We start from the raw sequence: 21,547 nt of genomic DNA on the forward strand, positions 1-21,547 counted from the left end.
CACCCTCCTCCCTCGATCCTGCCCGCTGATAGGCTGAGGCCGGGGCCAGGGGGGCGTGGCCGCCGTTTGCCGCAAGAAAAGGGAGCAAAGACGCGTGTCGGTGGAGGGCGCGCGTGGGGAAAGGGGCTGACTCGGGGCTGCCATGCCCGGCTCGGCTTCCTCCACCCGGCCGGCTTGCGCTCCTCCTCCTCCTCCTCCGGATCGCTCCCTTAGCCGCGCAAGGAAAGCGCCGCCCGTCTGCCGGGGCTTGGCTCGGGGGGCTTGAACCCACGCGGAGCCCACCCACCCAGGGATCGCAGGAAAAACAACCCACCCCAGCTGCGTCCGGAGCTGAGCTTGCAAAAGAGTAAGGAGGGGGGGCGGGAGAGGTTGCGTGGGAATCCTGGAGGGGGTTTCCCCCCTTCTTTGCACCCCACCCGGAGGGATTTGGGGAAGGGGGCCCTGGAAGAGGGTGGGGGGCGTGCATGCCTTCAGCCCACGGCTGGCGTGGGCTTTGGCGAGCCGGTCCCGCGGGGGGCATCCGTGCGAGTATTCGTGGCTTCTCCGTGCGCGGGCGCAAGCATCCGTGTGTGTGTGTGTGTGTGTGTGTACGTGCGTGTAAAGCACACCCACCTGGGAGAAGATCGCGGTGGAGGATGCTCGTGGTTGTGTGTGTGTGTGTGTGTGTAAAGCACACCCACCTGGGAGAAGAGGATACACCTCTCGGCTGTGTGTGTGTGTGTTGTATGTGTGTGTATTTGTGGCCCTGTGTGTGTGTATTTGTGGCCCTGTGTGTGTATTTGTGTGCGTGCACGTACGTGTAAAGTACACACACACACCCCTAGGAGAGGATACACCTCGCAGTGGAGGTGGCTGTGTGTATGTCTGTGTGTTTGTACGTGCGTGTAAAGGACACCCACCTGGGAGAAGGTGAACCTCGTGTCGGAGGGTACTCGTGGCTCTGTGTGTGTGTGTGTGTGTGTAAAGCACACCCAACTGGGAGAAGATACACCTAGCGGTAGAGGATGATGGTAGAGGATGATGCTCGGTGGAGGATGATGCTCGGTGGAGGATGATGCTCGGTGGAGGATGATGCTCGTGGCTGTCTCTCTCTCCCCCCCCCCCGGTGTGTGTTTGTGTGTGTGTGTGTGTGTGTGTGTGTGTGTGTGTGTGTGCATGCATTGGAGGTGGTTGTGGTCCAAGAAAAAATACAGGGCATCTTCCGGGCCCTTGGCTCTGTCCCTGTGCAAGGTTTTTTGCACAGCCTGTGTCTGTGTGTGTCTCACCGAGTGTGCATCTCCGCCGAGTGTGCATCTCCGAGTGTGCATGCACGAACCCAGATCCCGTGGAGAGAAGGCGTTGGGGGGGGGGGAGGAAGGGGGAAGGATGCAAGGGGGAGGGAGAGGGAGGTTTTTGTGACTTTAGATTTGTATTTTTTTAAAAATTGGATTTTATTTGAATGGGAGATGATGGAGGTCGTAAAGGTGGGACCGTCCAATGTCCAGGGATGCTGATGATGGAGTGGGAGGGGGTGGGGTGATTTTGGAGAGCAGCCGGCGGCTCCAATTATGTCATCCTCTGTCGTGGGGAAGGCTGGCTGATCACGCCACCCTTTTGGGGCTGAGTAATGATGCAGAAGTGGAGGGGGGGGGGAGATTGAGAGCAGAGCGATGCGAAGAATTTTAATTATAATTTTTTTTCTCTTTTGCAAACCTATCCAGCCTTAGAACCAAAAAGCATCCTCTGGTTGTCATTGGGAAGCCTGGAGGAGGTGGGATTAAAAAAGAAAAACTCCCCCCCCCCATGAGAAAAAAAAGAAGGACTGGACTTTATTTTGGAATAAAGTATTGCTGCTACAATACTTAAAAAGTGACTGGCTTTAGGCTAATATACATAAATTGGACATGTGTGTGTGTGTATGTGTATATACATGCCTAACTGTCAAAGCACAGTGGAAAAAATCAGATATTGGACCAGTATATATATTTTGGAAAGAGGCTACAGTATACAATATATATCTATATATCTATAGCTATAACACTCTCTCTCTTTCTATCTATCTCTTTCTCTCTCTTTCTCTCTCTCTCTCTCTGCCTCTCTGTGTCTATCTGTCTATCTTTCTCTCTCTCTCTTCTCTCTCTCTCTCTCTCTCTCTCTCTCTCTCTATATATATATGTATTTATATCTATCTATCATCTATCTATTTCTATCTAACTCTCTCTCTAGCTATATCTATCTATCTATCTATCTATCTATCTATCTATCTATCTATCTATCTATCTATCTATCTATCTATCTATTTATAACTCACTCTCTTTATCTATTTATAACTCTCTAACTCTATGTATATATATCTCTCTCTATCTCTCTCTAGCTATCTCTAACTCTACCTATCTATCTATTTATAACTCTCTCTCTATCTATCTATTTATAACTCTCTAACTCTCCATCTCTCTCTCTCTCTCTAGCTATTTCTAACTCTACCAATCTATCTATCTATTTATAACTCTCTCCCTCTCTCTAGCGATCTCTATCTATCTATCTATCTATCTATCTATCTATCTATCTATCTATCTATCTATCTATCTATCTATTTAAAACTCTCTCTCTCTCTCTAGCTATCTCTAACACTATCTACCTACCTACCTACCTACCTACCTACCTACCTACCTACCTACCTACCTACCTACCTACCTACCTACCTATCTCTGTCCACCCATCCACACCTTAAACTCAGACACTTTTTAAATATCGTAGCCTCTTTCCAAAATATAAATACCGATCCAGTACCTGATTCTTTTTTTTCACTATGCTTTGATGGTTAGATGGCCTAAGACACGGGTATCTGGATATAGATCTTTTTTTAACGTTCTTAATCGAGGTGAAACGTTAAAATGCATTGCAAATCCCTGTTAGGATATGCCAGTCAGTTAAATAAACAAATACATTTAAAATGTATCCCTTTTTTTTTGTTTTTGGATGTCTTTCCTTCTTTCCCTGGTCCTTGATCCTATCCCCCTACAAAAAGTATGTTTTAAATTTCCTTTAGCTGGAATGCAGGCCGGACTTTCCTGGACGCCAGATTTTTGGGTCTTAATTAATTAATTTATTAATATTTTTCGCCCCTGGAGAATGTTTTAAAAGGCGATTCTTGTGCCTCTCCAGTTTGATTGGAAAGTGGCCTTATTTTTTTCCTCCAGAAAACGTTTTTAAACCAAGCAATTCTCGTGCGTCTCTGGTTTGATTGGAAACTGGTTTGATTTTTTTCCTCCAGAAAAGGTTTTTTTTCTAAATCTTCATTGGTGTTTTTTTTTTTTAAAAAAGCAATTTTTATGACTCTCTGGTTTGATTGGAAATTGGCCTTATGTGTTTTTTTAAACACTCGTGGTGGTGGATGTACACATCTGATCTGCCGTAAACTCTAACCTTCCCCTTTCGGTAGCTGCCAATATTTCTTAAAATAGTGTGAATTTGTGTGTGTGTGTGTGTCTTCCGCACCGTCCTTCCTGAATTCTTCCTGGAACACTTAACGTTAGCTTGCACTGATGGCAGGAGGGACGTAAATTTTTCCTGACTGTCTTAGCAGGAGAGGAGAGAAATAAAATGGCTTATTCTGCTGAATCTTTTTATTTTTTATTTTTTTTATTTTTAGATTCTCTTCTTCCCCCCCCCCCCCCCCCCCCCCCCCAACTTCCAATCACGACCTGTACTGGTCTGCTGGAGGATAATCCAGAGATCGGTATTCTCTGTATCTTGACACCTAATCCCAGTTGCTTTAGGGGGAATGTGGTTTTCCCCTTCCTAAAAGAACGGGAACAAGTCAAATCTGCAATGCTGCATTCAGGAAAAATCCAGGGAATAATCCTCTTTTAGCTTGTGTTTTATCTCCAGACTGGCTGGGCATGTTGTAAGCGCGTTGGCAAGGACTGAGGCAGAAATGTGGCATGTGCGTGCGCACACACACACACACACACAACCTTGGCACTCAGTTGGAGGCCGAGCGTTTCATTACATGTCATCATCTTCTTCTTTTAAAGGTCCCGTAATTCCTGGCGGGGTGGAGTCTTGGGCAACCGAATGAAGCTGATTGTTTTAATGGCCGGATGCTCTTCCCTGTTGCCAATATGGAGTTTTGTTCGGCAGATATATTCTCAGTGTGCCCAGAGAGAGAGATATTACCTAGGGTCGAACACACAGCCTCCTGGTTGTGAGGGGAGAGCTCCCCACTCTAGGCCACCGCACCTCTCTCGATTTATGAGCCCAGGGGGAGCCTAAATGCTTCTGTTGCTAAGCGAGACATTTGTTAAAGTGAGTTTTGCCTCGTTTTACGACCTTTAATTGCCACAGTTGTTAAGTAGATCCCTGCAGTTGTTTAGTTAATAACACGGTCGTTAAGTGAATCATCTGGCTTCCCTATTGACTTTGCTTGTCCGAGGGTCGCAAAGGTGGATCACATGACCTGGGGACACGGCGACCGTCATAAGTAACGGACGCAACTAGGACTACAGGAACTGCTTTCATTAAGCAGTGTGATGCTTTTCCCAAATGACGGCTTCATTTAGGTCGCAATTCCAGTCTCGATTGAGGTTATTAAGTGAGGATCGTCTATACTGATTTTTTTGGGGGGTGGGGGGTAAAAGCGTAGCTCTAAATTTAACTTTCTATTTTTCCTTTGTTGTTCATTATTATAATTAATAATAACATTATCAATATCAATATTATTATCATTAATATTAATATTATTATGCATATTGATAATAATAACAATATTTTTGTTATTATTATTAATATTGTTGTTGTTATTAATATTGTTGTTGTTATTAATATTGTTGTTATTATTCATATTAATATTTATGATACTATTTATAATACTATTTATAATAATATTTATATTTATATTTATATTAACAGTAACAGTAACATTGGTATTATTATAAATATTAATATAGATTATTATTAATATCAATATCAATATCAATATTATTATAATATTAATATTATTAATAATACCAATGCCAATAATAATAATAATAATAATAATAATAATAATATTGGATGGTCTACTGTAACAGTCATGTACAGAGAATCCTCAACTTACCACAGTTCATTTAGTAACCATTCGAAGTTATAACATCCCTGGAAAAAAGTGACCGTTTTCCACACTTACGACCATTGCTGCATCCATATGGTCCCTTGATCAAAATTCAGACGACTTGGCAACTGACTCATATTTATGACCATTGCAGTGTCCTTGGGTCACGTGATCCCTTTTGCGACCTTCTGACAAGCAAAGTCAATGAGGAAATCCAGATCCACTTAACAACCAGGTTACTAACTTAAGAATAGCTGTGGTTCACTTAAAAAACTGGCAAGGAAGGTCGTAATGTAACCACTGTGGGAGGAATGGTCATAAAATGGGGCAACACTCACTTAACAACTGCCTTGCTTAGCAGCAGAAATGTTGGGCTCAGTTGTGGTCTTAAGTCGAGGAGTACCTTCAATTACAATGTTGGGATGTCAATACTACAAGCATTAATTTATTTGGCTTTCTCGTCCCGAAGGAGAGTAGAACAGATTCCCATTGAAATATTTGTGACACAATGAAGGTTTCAATCTTAAGTTGATTATTTTACACCAAGGCCTCCATTGTTTTTGTTTCCTAGCATTTGTGTGTGTTTTGAGGCGAACAAGTTAACAAAAAGTTAACAAGAATTAAAATACCAGAAAGAAGGGGAGAGAAATAAAAAGGAAGCAAAAAAAAAGAACAGTTGGGTTTCTGATTCTTTCCCTTTTAATATATCTACTAATTTGCAATATTTGTAGACGAGTATTCTAAATATTCCCATTTAGAAGCCAGACTGCCAAGTGATTATATTTGCCCTGCTGTTCTTTAAACGGGATGTAAACAGGTTCCAATAATAGTAATAAGAGCAATTTATTAAATTGATATACCTGTGAACACCTGGTGACTCTTATTTTATTTATTTAGGTTATAATATGACAACGGTGTTATAAAATACTAATAACAGCTTTTGCCTTTCTTGGCGTTAAATATATACTCTTAAAACCATCACTCTGACACGTAAGGGTGGCTCAGTGGCTAAGATGCTGAGCTTGTCAATCAGAAAAATCAGTAGTTCGGCGGTTCGAATCCCTAGCGCCACCTAACGGTGTGAGCTCCCGTTCCTCGTCCCAGATTCTGCCAACCTAGCAGTTCGAAAGCAGGTAAAAAAAATGCAAGTAGAAAAATAGGAACCACCTTTGGTGGGAAGGGAACAGCGTTCCATACGCCTTCGGCATTGAGTCATGCCGGCCACATGACCACGGAGACGTCTTCGGACAGCGCTGGCTCTTCGGCTTTGAAACGGAGATGAGCACTGCCCCCTAGAGTCGGGAATGACTAGCACATAGGTGCGAAGGGAACCTGACACATAGATATTTTTCTAGGGGTTTGCAAATGTGTCATTTTCATGAACTCATACAAGCCCTGGTTTTGAGCAAAACCATACTGGTAATCCTTGACTTACGAGTACAGTTCAGCCCCAAATATCTGTTGCTAAGACGGGCCGTCGTTAATTGAGTTTTTCCCCCATCCATTTGACGACCTTCCTTGCCACATTTGTTCAATGAATCACCGCAGTTGTTAAGTTAGTCACATCCGGTTGTTAAGTGAATCCCTGTGGACTTTGCCTGACGCTCCACCCCCACCCCCGGGACGCTGCGACCGTCATAACTGTAAGTCAGTTGCCAAGCATCCGAACTTTGATCATGAGACCATAAAAATGCCGCAGTGGTCCTAGGTGTGAAAAGTCATTTTTATTCAGCGAAGTAACTTCGAACGGTCACTAACTGAATTGTTGTAAGTTAAGGACTACCTGTATATTTGGTTGCTCCCTTACATAGAATCAGAATTTGTTGGAAGAGAACTTGGAGATCCAAGGAAGAGAATCTGTGAAGCTGAAGGCAATTTCTTTTGTTTTTTTTATCCCTTGAAAAGGTCTTTGCTTCTCATCCAAGAAGCTTCTTCGGTTCTGAAGAAGAACTTACTTGGATGAGAAGGGAAACATTCTCAAGGGGGAAAAAACCACAAGGAAATCTAATTGCCTTTTCAGTCATTCAGAATAGAGCTGGAAGGGACCTTGGAGGTCTTCTAGTCCAACCCCCTGCCTAGGCAGGAACCTTATACCGTTTCAGACAAATGGCTATCCAGCATCTTCTTAAAGACTTCCAGTGTTGGGGCATTCACAACTTCTGGAGGCAACTTCTGTTCCACTGATTAATTGTTCTGACTGTCAGGAAATGTCTCCTTAGTTCTAAGTTGCTTCTCTCCTTGATTAGTTTCCACCCATTGCTTCTTGTTCTGTCCTCAGTTGCCTTGGAGAATAGTTTGACTTCCTCTTCTTTGTGGCTGAGATATTGGAAGACTGCTATCATGTCTCCCCTAGTCCTTCTTTTCATTCAACTAGACATACCCAGTTCCTGCAACCGTTCTTCATATGTTTTAACTCTGCAGGCCTTTAATCATCTTAGTTTCGTTGAAAAAGCATCTTTAGGACAACTGTGACTTAGATCAGCCTTTCCCAACCTTGGCAACTTGAAGATGTCCGGACTTCAACTCCCAGAATTCCCCAGCCAGCGAATGCTGGCTGGGGAATTCTGGGAGTTGAAGTCCGGACATCTTCAAGTTGCCAAGGTTGGGAAACACTGACTTAGATGATTGAGAATCTCCATAGACTCTGATTCAGGAGTGAAATGCTACCGGTTCAGCTCGGTTCGACCCATCCGGAAGTAGAAAATGCTACCAGTTCGTAGAACCGGTAGTAAAAAATAGTTTTAAAAAGTTTAAAAAAACGTTCCGTCGATTGCACGTCACACAGCTGATCTTCGGAACTTTAAAAAAAAAAAACTTTTAAAGCATTTTTTTTTACTACAGGTTCTCTGGAAAGAAAGAAATAGAAAGAAGGGAGAAAGAAAGAGAAAGGGAGGGAAAAAGGAGAGGAAGGAAGGACTACAAACCTGGCACTAGGCGCAGCTTCAGGGGATAATCCAGGGCTGGGAGGGACCTGGAGGTCATCTAGTCCAACCCTGCTCCAGCAGGACATTGTTAAAGTGAGTTTCTGTCTTTTGATCCCCCGGGTTACATGGCTACATAGCCACGCCCGCCCAGTCACATGACCCCCCACCAAGCCACGCCCACAGAACCGGTAGTAAAAAAAAAATTAGATTACATCACTGCTCTGATTTTATTTGTTTTCTTGCCAAAAAACTGCGGATACAAAAGTTTGGGCTAGACTCTTGTGGACTTCAACTCCCAGAATTCTCCAGCCAGCAGAATTCTGGGAGTTGAAGTCCACAAGTCTTAAAGTTGCCAAGTTTGGGAACCACTGGGCTAGAGGAATCAAAAGTTGGAATTAAGATTGCCGGGAGAAATATCAACAATCTCAGATATGCAGACGATGCCACTCTAGTGGCAGAAAGTGAAGAGGAACTAAAGAGCCTCTGGATGCGGGTGGAGGAGGGGAGTGCAAAAGTTGGCTCGAAACTCAACATTAAGAAGCTAAGATCATGGCATCCGGCCCTCTCAACTCCTGGCGAATAGATGGGGAAGAAATGGAGGTAGTGACATATTTTATTTTCCCGGGCTCCAGGATCACCGCAGATGGGGACTGCAGGCGAGAAATGAAGAGACGTTTGCTCCCAGGGAGGAAAGAGATGGCAAATCTAGAAAGCAGACTAAAAAGCAGAGACATCACCCTGCCAATAAAAGTGCATATAGTCAAGGTGATGGTTTCCCCAGTTGCGATGGGTGGTTGTGAAGGTTGGACCATAAGGAAGGTTGAGGGCCAAAGAATGGAGGCCTTTGAACTCTGGTGCTGGAGAAGAAGACTCCTGCATTGAGTCCCTTGGACTGCAAGGCCATCCAACCGGTCAGTCCTAGAGGAGATCAACCCTGGCTGCTCTTTAGAAGGCTTCAGATCCTGAAGAGGAAACTCAAATGCTTTGGCCACCTAATGAGAAGGAAGGACTCCCTGGAGAAGAGCCTCATGCTGGGAACGACGGAGGGCAAAAGAGGAAGGGGACGGCAGAGAATGAGGTAGTTGGATGGGGTCACCCAAGCAGCCGGCGTGAGCTTAAATGGACTCCAGAGGATGGTAGAGGACAGGAAGGCTGGAGGAACGTTCTCCATGGAATCGCGATGGGTCGGACAGGACTTCGCAACTAACAGCCACAAAAATGCAAAGCCTTCCCACTGGTTTGGTAGAACTGTGGCTGTGAAGAAGGTTTTTTTCCCCCCCCCTCCCAATTCAGGCCCTTTTCGCAGTGTCTTCTCGTAAGCAGGGGCCTCAGTGGACCTCCAAGCAGCTGCTAGGACAGATGTGCTCCACACATCTGCTGCTGAGAAATCCTTTAACGCATCTCCCCCCTTCCCTCCTTTCTCCCCCTCTTGTGCAAACGCGGTGGCTTTTAAGCAGGGAGCCGAACACATCGATTAATTTAATGGTCCCCGTGAATCAACTTGAGTCACAACCGTATCAATCAGTTTCATGACCCAACTAGGTAATATCATCAGTGCTAGAAGGGAGCTTGCAAAGAGGAGGAGGAGGAGGAGGAGGAGGAGGAGGAGGAGGAGGAGGAGGAGGAGGAGGAGGAGGAGGAGGAGGAGGAGGAGGAGGAGGAGGGCGACGACAATGACTTTAGGGTCCTTGGTGCTCTCTGAAATTAGTTGCTTTCTTGCAAACATTTCATAACCCAGTTAGGTAACATGATCATTGCTAGAAGGGAGTGGGATTTGTGGAGAAGAGGAAGGGGGAGGAGGGAGGACAATGACTGTAGGGTCCTTGGTCCTCTCTGAGCTTGCTGGTTTTCTCCCAAATGTTTCACGACCCAAACTTGGTCACACCATCAGCGCTAGCTAACCGTCTGTTTCAAAGCCAGATCTCTGGATGGACCCAGAGATCTGGTGATCTGATGGCAATAGCAATAGCAATAGCAGTAGACTTATATACCGCTTCATAGGCCTTTCAGCCCTCTCTAAGCGGTTTACAGAGAGTCAGCATATTGCCCCCAACAATCCGGGTCCTCATTTTACCCACCTCGGAAGGATGGAAGGCTGAGTCAACCCTGAGCCGGTGAGATTTCAACCGCTGAACTGCTGATCTAGCAGTAGCCTGCAGTGCTGCATTTAACCACTGCGCCACCTCTGGTGATCTGATGGGGCGGAAGGAATGCCCTTGAGCCACAAGGAGGAAATGTTGCAACCAAGACCACGGGTCGGATAAAAGAAACCTGACTCCGGTCCCAGAACCGTAACCCGCCCGAGGAAGTGCCTCAGACCAAGACCCTCCCTAGTTCTCACGGGGATAAGAAAGAGGGAAGGCGGGGGAGAGCATTCAGACCCGCAGGGATTCTATTACTAGTAACTTCATACTAGTGAAAATGGGGTTAGCCCGCGTGATTGTGGTTTGGTAGGTATGGTCTACCTTGAAGGTTGACAGGTGAGTACGAGGAAAAGGTTGCTCCAGAAAACACCTGATCCTCCTGGGATTTTGGGGGGGGGGGAGAATAGCTACCCTGTTTCCCTGGAAATAAGCCCTCCCTGGATAATAATTCCAATCGGGCTTTTGAGCGCATGAATTAAATAGCAGTTATAGCAATAGCAATAGCAGTTAGACTTATATACCGCTTCATAGGGCTTTCAGCCCTCTCTAAGCGGTTTACAGAGTCAGCATATCACCCCCACAGTCTGGGTCCTCATTTTACCCACCTCGGAAGGATGGAAGGCTGAGTCAACCCTGAGCCGGTGAGATTTGAACCACTGAACTGCAGATAGCAGTCAGCTGAAGTGGCCTGCAGTACTGCACTCTACCCACTGCGCCACCTCGGCTCAGCCCTCCCTGGAAATGTCACAACACAGCAACAGCCAAGAGGTGACCACGCTCGCCTCCTTCTCTTCCTGCACCTCAAAAGTAATAAGGCCTTGCCGAAAATAAGGCCAAGCGCTTATTTCGGAAGTCAAAAGAAAATAAGACCCTGTCTTATTTTCGGGAAACACAATACAGACTGGAGATGTGCGTGTGTGTGTGTGCGTATGTGTGTTCCAACCTAACTCTGGAACGCCTAGAGCAATTTCAACCAAACAGATGACTTACTCTCTGGAAACAAATACTATGGGGGTAAGACACCCCTAACACTCCTCGGTGTGTGTGTTCTGTTACGATACAGCCTGTTGTGCCTTAAAATGGCTTCTACTGCACTGCCGTAAAATGGCCTACGGTGGCCAAGCATAAAAGTATGTCAGATTGTGACGGCAAGAAAGAGAAGGCATTGTTTTAAAACTGAAATAGGTACGGCGTATTTTCCGGGTGTCGCATCGCACGTCCAAAATACTCTAACTAAATGTCTCACTTAACGAGAAATTTTGGGGGCTCCCTTGCGGTCGTAGGTCTGCGAACGGCCAAAGGATGATCAGGTCTTCGCGGTAGCCCTCCTGAATTCTTTGGCAATGTCATGTCTGAAATGGTATAAGGCCAGGGTCTCCTCCTTCAGCAGGGGGCTGGACTAGAAGGCCTCCAAAGTCCCTTCCAGCTCTACTCTGAATGACTGAAAAGGCAACTAGATTTCCTTGTGATTTTTTCCCCCCCTTGAGAATGTTTCCCTTCTCATCCAACAAGCTTCATCAGTTCTGGCGCCTGGCTTCACTCCCCTGTTATTTTTTTGAAAAGTTGCCAACTTGCCAGAGAAGAGTTAATCAATCTGGCCGCTTGAGAACTTCCTGGCTGGTTTCAGCCATCTGCAGGAACACGGGCGCAATCCAGCTTCAGTTGAGCGAACAGGTGATGGACGGATTTCCTCCAAGTAGTAGCCTCTGCTTTCTCTCTTTCTCCAGAGTGCCTACAAGGCGAGGAAGCCCCTTAAAACCCCGAGTTGCTGGTGGAGTTATGTGAAGAAAACCTGGAATATCCAGGTAAGGTTCCCGGAGGAAAAAAAAATAACTTTTGTTTCTCCAAAACATTCTGTGTTGATTGTTGAGTTAGTTCTTTGCACTCCCTCCAACGGACTTTTGCAAGCAGACAAGCCTATTCGGAAGACGATTTCAGGCTTTTGAAAAACGTGGGGAGGAGACGGGGGTCTTTCATCCTTTCTTCTTGCTTTGAAAATTCTGGTTTTTGGTGGGGTGGTTTTTCCCCGCCCCCCAATCCGTGTTTACTGGCTGAATTTCTCGCAGCGTCTGGGCTGTTTTGCTGAGCCTTGCCTGGAATTGCCACCCATATGTGAACCCAGGAATTAAGGATTTGCGTTCACACAACCCTTCCAGCCAAAGATCAGCCCAGCCACCCCTTAAATTTGTGGATTTAGTGAAGTTTTCCGCCCTCGTCTCTCGGGGTGAGTTTGCGATTCGGGGGTGTGGAGCGGAAAAATCCCGATGAATTGAATCGAGAGTGTATATATTTACTTAAGTATGGGCAAAGGTATTGGCAGAACGCAAGCCAAGAATGCCAGCTATGAAGGCAGCGGGCGAATTATCTTGAAATAAACAACGGTTGAATGTTCCCTTCGGAATGGCATGCCGAGCGGAGCTTAAAAATAACTTTTACTTGAGTTCTTAAAAAGCCAGCCTTGACTTTTTCCCTCTTCGGAGAAAATAAACTCAAATTTGTTGTAGGAAAAAAACAAAACAGAATAATTTTGCACCTTTGTATCTGGGATATTTCTTTTAAAATGGCTCTCCGCAGGGCTGTTTATATCAGATGCATTTGGGAGGTTGGCAGTTCAGTTTGGCTGGCACTCTGCACATGCTTTGAGCAACTTTGGTGTTTGAACCAACAGCTCTGGCCCACAGAAGAATTTCAGCTCTTTTGGGAAGGCTGAGTCAATATTCCGGTTTGGTGTGAAGTTGGACAATTGTGGCTTCTCTTCAGTGGATATATTTTCTAGAAACTCTTGGGCAGTTTTGCAAAGCAAAGGCAGCTTAAATGAAAGAAGGGGTTTTTTTTATTTTTATTTTTTTTGCCAAAGTTAGAATACAAAATAAAGAAAAAAAAGAAGAAGAAACAAGCTGACAATCATTTGACACTAATAGTAAAAATAAAAAATGTACAAAAAAATAACAAATATATCATTCATATTAATATTCAACGTAAAAAAAAAAGTTTGAATGCCGACAAATATATCAAAAGTACCTTTCGTTGCCCCCTTACATTAACAGGTCTACAAATAGCTATAAACTTTCCCAAACTTCATAAAGATGAGACAAATATTCAGTTGCATAAAAACGTTCCCCAATGTGGAAGGTTAGAGAAAATGGTTTTTATGTTGCTGTAGACGTAAACATTTTTTTCCTGTGAAATTTGTCCCCTCTGTTCTGAGTTCAAGTCCAGGGTTGATCGTTGAGTTCATTACTTGGTTGTTGACCAGTTGTGATATTTGCGGATGAGCCTCCTTCATGGTGAAGATCAAACGAAGGGAAGAGAAGGAAGGAAGGATATAGCGGCCACAGAGGAAAAGAGATAAGCCTCCAATAGATAGATGAATGAATGTAATTCATGGAATGTAATTCTTCAAGAGAATTATTTGCAGCTGAGGGTTGAACTCAGAGCTTGGTGGTTTTCTGGAAGACGTTTCATGACCCAACTAGGGAACATCATCAGTACTAAGAGGAGGAGGAGAACTGTGGAGTCTTTGGTACCCTCTGGACTTGGTTGCTTTCTTGCAGACATCTCATGACCCAACTAAGGAACATCATCAGTACTAAAAGGGAGAGGGGTTTTCTCTCTCTTAATGTACAAGTGATTTGCCTTGCTAATGTTGGTGTTGTTTTTTTCTTGCTAGTTCCTTGATTAAGGGAACTAGTTAATTAGGGAATCACCTAGCTACAGAACTTTAGCTGTGGTGCTCTCTGAGCTTGGTGGTTTTCTTGCAGACGTTTCAAGGCCCACCTAGGTAACATCATCTGTGCTACTGGTGCTACTGATTACTGTGCTGTTACCGTAGCATGGATGATGTTACCTAGGTGGGTCTTGAAACGCCTGCAAGAAAACCAATGAGCTCAGAGAGCACCAAGGACCCAAAGGTGGCCTTCCTCCTTTCCACCACCACTTCCTCCGGCTCCTCCTCCTCTCCTCCCTTCCAGCACTGATGAGGTTACCTAGCTGGGTCATGAAACGTCGGCGAGAAAACCACCACGCTCAGGGAACACCATGGGTCGAGTTGCCAGTTCCCCTGTTGAATTTTGGCCTTCGAAAGGGGCAGGAATCTAGAACCCGGGCAGTTCTAGAGCATTATCCATGCTGTCTTCGGTGCTGCAGCATTTCTTTAGAAGTTTATAATGCGGCGCTCGCAGATTTCAGGCCTCGGAGTTGATTTGAGTGAGCTGCTTGAAGGTTAGGCTTGCAAAGGATCGATCTGGCTGGCACCAGAGCCGCGGAATGAAGTCACTCCTTAGGGATCTTGGATCAGAGGGTGGAGTGTTCACTAGGATCCCAAAGGAGAACTCTAGCGGAGACGATAAACAATTGCATCAGGCGCCGTGGTGGCAAGGTGTGCAAAACAGAAGAGAGCCGAGGTGGCGCAGTGGTTAAATGCAGCACTGCAGGCTACTGCTAGATCAGCAGTTCAGCGGTTCAAATCTCACCGGCTCAGGGTTGACTCAGCCTTCCATCCTTCCGAGGTGGGTAAAATGAGGACCCAGATTGTTGGGGGCAAGAGGCTGACTCTCTGTAAACCGCTTAGAGAGGGCTGAAAGCTCTATGAAGCGGTATATAAGTCTACTGCTATTTGCCATTTGGCGAATAAAAAGGTGTTTCTTTCTTTATTAATTATTAAGATTTTTTTTTACGGCTGCCCGTTTCACTTACGGCGATTCGAGGCAGCTTACAGCAAAAATTCTGTAGAGATTCTCCGTCGTCCAGTTCAGGGTTGTCCCCAAGGGGCTTTTTCAAGTGGATTTTCTTGGTTTCTTTTTCTTTGAAGAGGTTTCACTTCTCATCCAAGGAGCTTCATCGGTTTCCAATCCAAGAAGCTTCCATTCCCCACCCTCCAGTCAGAGCTGAAGAAGCTTCTTGGATGAGAAGGGAAACGTCTTCAAAGAAAAGCAAGAAATTCCAGTTGCCTCTTGAAAAAGCATTTTTTTGGGGGAGGGAAAGGAGCAGAGGAGGAGGAGGAGGAAAGGAAGGAAAGAGAAAGAGGGGGAAGGAAGGGAAGGAAAGAGAAAGGAGGAAAGGAGAGAAAGAGAAAGGAAAGGAAGGGAAAGGAAGGGAATGGAAAGGAAGAAAAGAGAAAGAGAGGGAAGGAAAGAGAAAGGGAGGAAAGGAAAAGAAAGGAAAGGAAGAAAAGAGAAAGAGAGGGAGGGGAAAGGAAGGAAAGAAAGAAAGAGAAAGGAAGGGAATGGAAAGGAAGAAAAGAGAAAGAGAGGGAAGAAAAGGGAAAGGAGAGGGAAAGGGAGGAAAGGAAAGGAAGAAAGAGAAAGGGAGGAAAGGAAAGGAAAAGAAAGGAAAGGAAGAAAAGAGAAAGAGGGAAGACAAGGGAAAGGAGAGGGAAAGGGAGGAAAGGAAAGGAAGAAAGAGAAAGGGAGGAAAGGAAAGGAAAAGAAAGGAAAGGAAGAAAAGAGAAAGAGGGAAGGAAGGGAAGGAAGGAAAGAGAAAGGAGGAAAGGAGAGAAAGAGAAAGGAAAGGAAAGGAAGGGAAGGGAAAGGAAGGGAACGGAAAGGAAGAAAAGAGAAAGAGAGGGAAGGAAAGGGAAAGGAAAGAGAAAGGGAGGAACGGAAAGGAAGAAAAGAAAAAGAGAGGAAAGGAAAGGGAAAGGAAAGAAAGAGAAATGAAGGGAACAGAAAGGAAGAAAAGAGAAAGAGGGAAGGAAAGGGAAAGGAAACGAAAGAGAAAGAGAGGGAAGGAAAGGGAAAGGAGAGAGAAAGGGAGGAAAGGGAAAGAAAAGAGAAAGAGAGGGAAGGAAAGGGAAAGGAAAGAAAGAGAAAAGAAGGGAATGGAAAGGAAGAAAAGAGAAAGAGAGGGAAAGAAAAGGAAGAAAGGAAAGGAAAGATAGAGAAAGGAAAGGAAAATAAAATATCGATGGAGATTCTCAGCTCTCCAGCTCATAGTTTTCCCAAAGGTGCTTTTTTCAGGAGGCAAATGGACTTTCTTCTTCTTCTTCTTTTTCTTTGAAGATGTTTCGCTTCGCATCTAAGAAGCTTCTTCAGCTCTGACCGGATAGTGAGGAAGGATTGATACTCCTTGCAAAGACAGTTTATAAATAAGAAAACAAAACGAAAGGAAACTGAGGCTGGGAATCAAAATTAAGCGCATTTTCCAAGTCCAGCTTCTGAGAGAGAAGGAAACGGCGCACTCTCCATTGGTACAAAGGTGCAAAGTTTGCGCCCTCTTTAAGAAATGCAAAGTTCCCCGAAATGGCTTCAGCTGCCGGGAACACGAGGCCGGTTTGTCATTAACTAGATATAAATATTTTTCAAGGGCAGGAATCCAGTTCCCACCCACACCCTCCTGGACTGGCACCAGCAAGGGAAAGTGCTGTCATTTATTGGGGTGGGGGGCTGAGAAGGGAAGAGAACCTGAAATGACAAAGCGTGCATAGGTAGTCCTTGACTTGTGACGAGAATTAAACCCAGCATTGATGTTGCTACGTGGGCAGTTGCAGGCCAGAGTCACCCAGCTGGCTTTCATGCCCAAGGTGGGACTAGAACTCACCGTCTCCTGGTGATTGGCCCAAAGTCACCCAGCTGGCTTTCATGCCTAAGGTGGGACTAGAACTCACGGTCTCCTGGTGATTGGCCCAAAGTCACCCAGCTGGCTTTCATGCCTAAGGCGGGACTAGAACTCACGGTCTCCTGGTGATTGGCCCAAAGTCACCCAGCTGGCTTTCATGCCTAAGGCGGGACTAGAACTCACCGTCTCCTGGTGATTGGCCCAAAGTCACCCAGCTGGCTTTCATGCCTAAGGCGGGACTAGAACTCACGGTCTCCTGGTGTTTGGCCCAATGTCCCCCAGCTGGCTTTCATGCCTAAGGAGGAACTAGAACTCACCGTCTCCTGGTGATTGGCCCAAAATCACCCAGCTGACTTTCATGCCTAAGGCGGGACTAGAACTCACCGTCTCCTGGTGATTGGCCCAAAGTCACCCAGCTGGCTTTCATGCCTAAGGCTGGACTAGAACTCACCGTCTCCTGGTGATTGGCCCAAAGTCACCCAGCTGACTTTCATGCCTAAGGCGGGACTAGAACTCACCGTCTCCTGGTGATTGGCCCAAGGTCACCCAGCTGGCTTTCACTCATAAAGCGGCACTAGAACTCACAGTCCCCTGGTGATTGGCCCAAAGTCACCCAGCTGGCTTTCATGCCTAAGGCGGGACTAGAACTTCCAGTCTCCTGGTGATTGGCCCAAAGTCACCCAGCTGGCTTTCATGCCCAAGGCGGGACTAGAACTCACCGTCTCCTGGTGATTGGCCCAAAGTCACCCAGCTGGCTTTCATGCCCAAGGTGGGACTAGAACTCACCGTCTCCTGGTGATGGGCCCAAAGTCACCCAGCTGACTTTCATGCCTAAGGCGGGACTAGAACTCACCGTCTCCAGGTGATTGGCCCAAAGTCACCCAGCTGGCTTTCCTACATAAGGCAGAACTAGAACTCACCGTCTCCCGCGCCTTAACCCACTAGACCGAACTGGCTCTTCCTCTGCTGGAGCGACTGTTAGATCGCACCCATTCTTGCATTGTGTGGGATTGGCTAGACTTGAATACAAGACAGTCCTCAACTTACGACCAGAATGGAGCCTGCCCATTACGGTTGTTCGTGGTATATCGGGTCGTCTGCATGACTGATTTTTTAAATCATTAAGCGAATGTCCTGCTTGTTAAGCGAACCAAAATTTGGCTGTGGAATGATATGGCCACAGATGAGGAGTAAATTGCTGTTTTGGGGCCAAGTTGTTGTAAGATACAACACAATACAAATAGTAACACAGTTGTGTTAATTGAATGTGGCTTCCCCTTTGACTTTGCTTGTCAAGGTCGCAACAGGGGATCATGTGACCCCGGGACACTGCGACCGTCATAAATATGAGACGGTGGCCAAGTGTCTGCATTTCAGTCATGCGATCCTGGGGATGCTACAACGGTCGTAAGTGTGGGAAATGCTCCCAAGTCACTTTTTTCAGTGACTTGAGAGCATTTCCCACACTTACGACCGTTGTGGCATCCCCAGGATCACATGATTTTTTTCAGTGCCGTTGTAACTTTGAATGGTCACTAAATGAACCGATGTAAGTCGAGGACCCCCTGTATTTATGACACTCATTCACAGTGTCCTGGGTCATGTGATTTCCCCCTTTTGCAACCTTCTGACAAGCAAAGTCAATGGGGAAGCCAGATTCACTTAACAGCGGTGCTATTAAACAACTGACACGATTCACTTAACAACTATAGCAAGAATGGTAAAATGAGGCAAAACTCGCTGAACAAATGTCTCACTTAACAACAGAAATGTTGGCTCCAATGTGGTCGTATGTCAGGGACCACCTGCATAAAAGGGGCCTTTTTCAGGAGAAAAATGTAGGCAGGTGAACCTATTTTTAATTTGTTTAGATTATTGTGGTCGTAAATCGAGGACTCCCTGCATAAAATGCGCCTTTTCAGGGGCAAAATGTGGGCAGGTGAACCTATCTTTATTTATTTATTTATTTATTTATTTATTTATTTATTTATTTATTTATTAGATTATTATGGTCGTAAATCGGGGACTAACTGCATAAAAGGGGGCCTTTTCAGGAGAAAAATGTAGGCAGGTGAATTTAGTTTTAAATTATATATTTTTTTAGATAATTGTGGTCCTAAGTCAAGGACTACCTGCATAAAAGGGGGCCTTTTGAGGAGAAAAATGCAGGCACCTCAACTATTTTTAATTTTTTTTATATTGTGGTCATAAGTCGAGGACTACCTGCATAAAAGAGGCCTTTTCAGGAGAAAAATGTGGGCAAATAAACCTATCTTTCTTTCTTTCTTTCTTTCTTTCTTTCTTTCTTTCTTTCTTTCTTTCTTTCTTTTTTATTTATTTATTTATTTATTTATTTCTTTATTTATTTATTTCTTTATTTATTTATTTGATTATTTGATTATTATGGTCGTAAGTCGAGGACTAACTGCATAAAAGGGGGCCTTTCCAGGAGAAAAATGTGGGCAGGTGAACCTATATTTAATTTGTTTAGATTATTGTGGTCGTAAATCAAGGACTACCTGCGTAAAAGGGTGGCCTTTTGAGGAGAAAAATGCAGGCACCTCAACTATTTTTAATTTTTTTTATATATTGCGGTCATAAGTTGAGGACTACCTGCATAAAAGGGGGCCTTTTCAGGAGAAAAATGTAGGCAGGTGAGCCTGTTTTTTTTTTTTAAAAAAAAAAAGATTATTCGTTCGTGGGGGGGGGGGGGGGAGACGGGAGACGAATAATACGGGAGAGTTACAATGCTCCCTTTATCTTCCCGTGACACCCGAAGCGTTGCAAAACCATCTGGAGCCGAGCCCGGTTTTTCTGGCAGGAACCGATCCAAGAACGATGGCTTTGATGCCGGAATATTCCTTTTTTGGGCGCTGGGCCATTCTCGGCTTTTGTTCCTGGTTCGGTTGAAGCCAAAGGAGGCCAGGAACGCCGTGAAATAAAGACAAAGAAACAGAGAGGAGGGCGGGCGATTTCTACCGTCACCTGGGCCTTCCCCCCAATTCGGTACAGGTAGTCCTCAACTTACGACCTCAGTTGAGATCAGAACTTCGGTTGCCCGGCGAAGCAGCTGTTCAGTGAGATAATCTTGATTTTACAACCTTTCTTTTCCCCCCCACACGGTTGTTAAGTGAATCACTCTGGTTGTGAATTGAATTCAGGTTCCGGCCATTGGTGGGCATTTCCCCAATTCGGTACAGGCAGTCCTCGACGTATGACCTCAATTGACATTGGAACTTTGGTTGGTTGTTCAGCGAGTCACTCTGGATTTCACAAACTTTTTTTCCTCGTGGTTGTTAAGTGAATCGCTCTGGCCGTTAAGTGAATTCAGATTCCGCCTTTGGGCTGGGTTTTCGGTGCTCACGTGACCTCAAGACACTGCTGTATATGATGGTTGCCAAGCGCCAAAATTTGGATCATGTGACCGTCGGGATGCTATGACGGTTATAAATGCGAGCACCGGTCGTTCGTCACTTTTTTCAGTGATGATGTAACTTCAAACCATCGCTAAATGAACGGTCAGAAGTTAAGGACTGCTTGTATTATGCCTATCAAATTTAACTACAGGAAGTTCTCGACTTATGACTACATCTTATGTGGTTAAGCGAGACATTTGTTAGGTTTGGTGCCATTTTACCACCTTCCTTGCCATGGTTGTTAAGTGAATCGTCAACGATTACGTTAGTAACCTGGTTGTTAAATGAATCTGGCTTCCCCATTGACAAAATGGGATTACGTGACCCCGGGACACTGCAACCGTCATAAGTATGAGACAATTGCCAAGTGTCTTAATTTTGATCACATGATCATGGGGTTGCTACAAAGGTCGTAACTGTGAAAAATGGTCATAATTCTCTTTTTTCAGTGATGTAACTTCAAACCATCGCTAAATGAACAGTTGGAAGTCAAGGACTGCTTGTATTATGCTTATCAAATTTAAATACATTCAGTCCTCAACTTATGACCACAATGGAGCCCCAAATTTCTGTCATTAAGTAAGATTTGTTAGGTCATTTTACTACCTTCCTCACCACTGTCGTTAAGTCAATCACCGCCGACAATAACCCAATTGTTGTGAATCTGTCTTCCCCATTGAAAAAATGGGATTACTTGACCACGGGAAGGATACTGCAAAATCTCCATTCCCTTCCCACTCCAGGGGAAGAATGCTGCAAAATCCCCATTCCCTCCCCACTCCAGGGGAAGGATACTGCAAATTCCCCATTCCCTCCACATTCCAGGGGAAGGATACTGCAAAATCCCCATTTCCACTCCACTTCAGGGGAAGGATACTGCAAAATCCCCATTCCCTCCTTGCTCCAGCAGAAGGATACTGCAAAATCCCCATTCCCTCCCCACTCCAGGGGAAGGATGCTGCAAAATCCCCATTCCCTCCTCACTCCAGGGGAAGGATGCTGCAAAATCTCCATTCTCTCCCTATTCCAGGGGAAGGATGCTGCAAAATCCCCATTCCCTCCCCACTCCAGGGGAAGGATACTGCAAAATCCCCATTCCCTCCCCACTCCAGGGGAAGGATGCTGCAAAATCCCCATTCCCTCCCCACTCCAGGGGAAGGATGCTGCAAATTCCCCATTCCCTCCACATTCCAGGGGAAGGATACTGCAAAATCCCCATTTCCACTCCACTCCAGGGGAAGGATACTGCAAAATCCCCATTCCCTCCCCACTCCAGGGGAAGGATATTGCAAAATCCCCATTCCCTCCCCACTCCAGGGGAAGGATGCTGCAAAATCTCCATTCTCTCCCTACTCCAGGGGAAGGATACTGCAAAATCCCCATTCCCTCCCCACTCCAGGGGAAGGATATTGCAAAATCCCCATTCCCTCCCCACTC

The 21,547-nt window shown here is 45.3% G+C and overlaps 1 protein-coding gene across 1 annotated transcript in view; it reads left to right on the top strand.

The window, feature by feature from the left end:
• Positions 1 to 299: 299 nt before the first annotated feature.
• The window catches only part of LZTS3 (leucine zipper tumor suppressor family member 3), a 39,781-nt gene continuing 18,533 nt past the window's right edge, over positions 300 to 21,547 (top strand). Inside the window, exons 1-2 of the mRNA XM_087723927.1 lie at positions 300 to 346; positions 11,867 to 12,363. The gene's annotated coding sequence lies outside the window, so the exon portion shown is untranslated. The remainder of the gene's footprint in view (positions 347 to 11,866; positions 12,364 to 21,547) is intronic.

This window comes from Thamnophis sirtalis, unplaced genomic scaffold (assembly GCF_051295495.1).
Source record: "Thamnophis sirtalis isolate CommonGarterSnake01/CBP01778 unplaced genomic scaffold, rThaSir2_p1.2 scaffold_10, whole genome shotgun sequence".
Taxonomy (NCBI): Eukaryota; Metazoa; Chordata; class Lepidosauria; order Squamata; family Natricidae; genus Thamnophis; species Thamnophis sirtalis.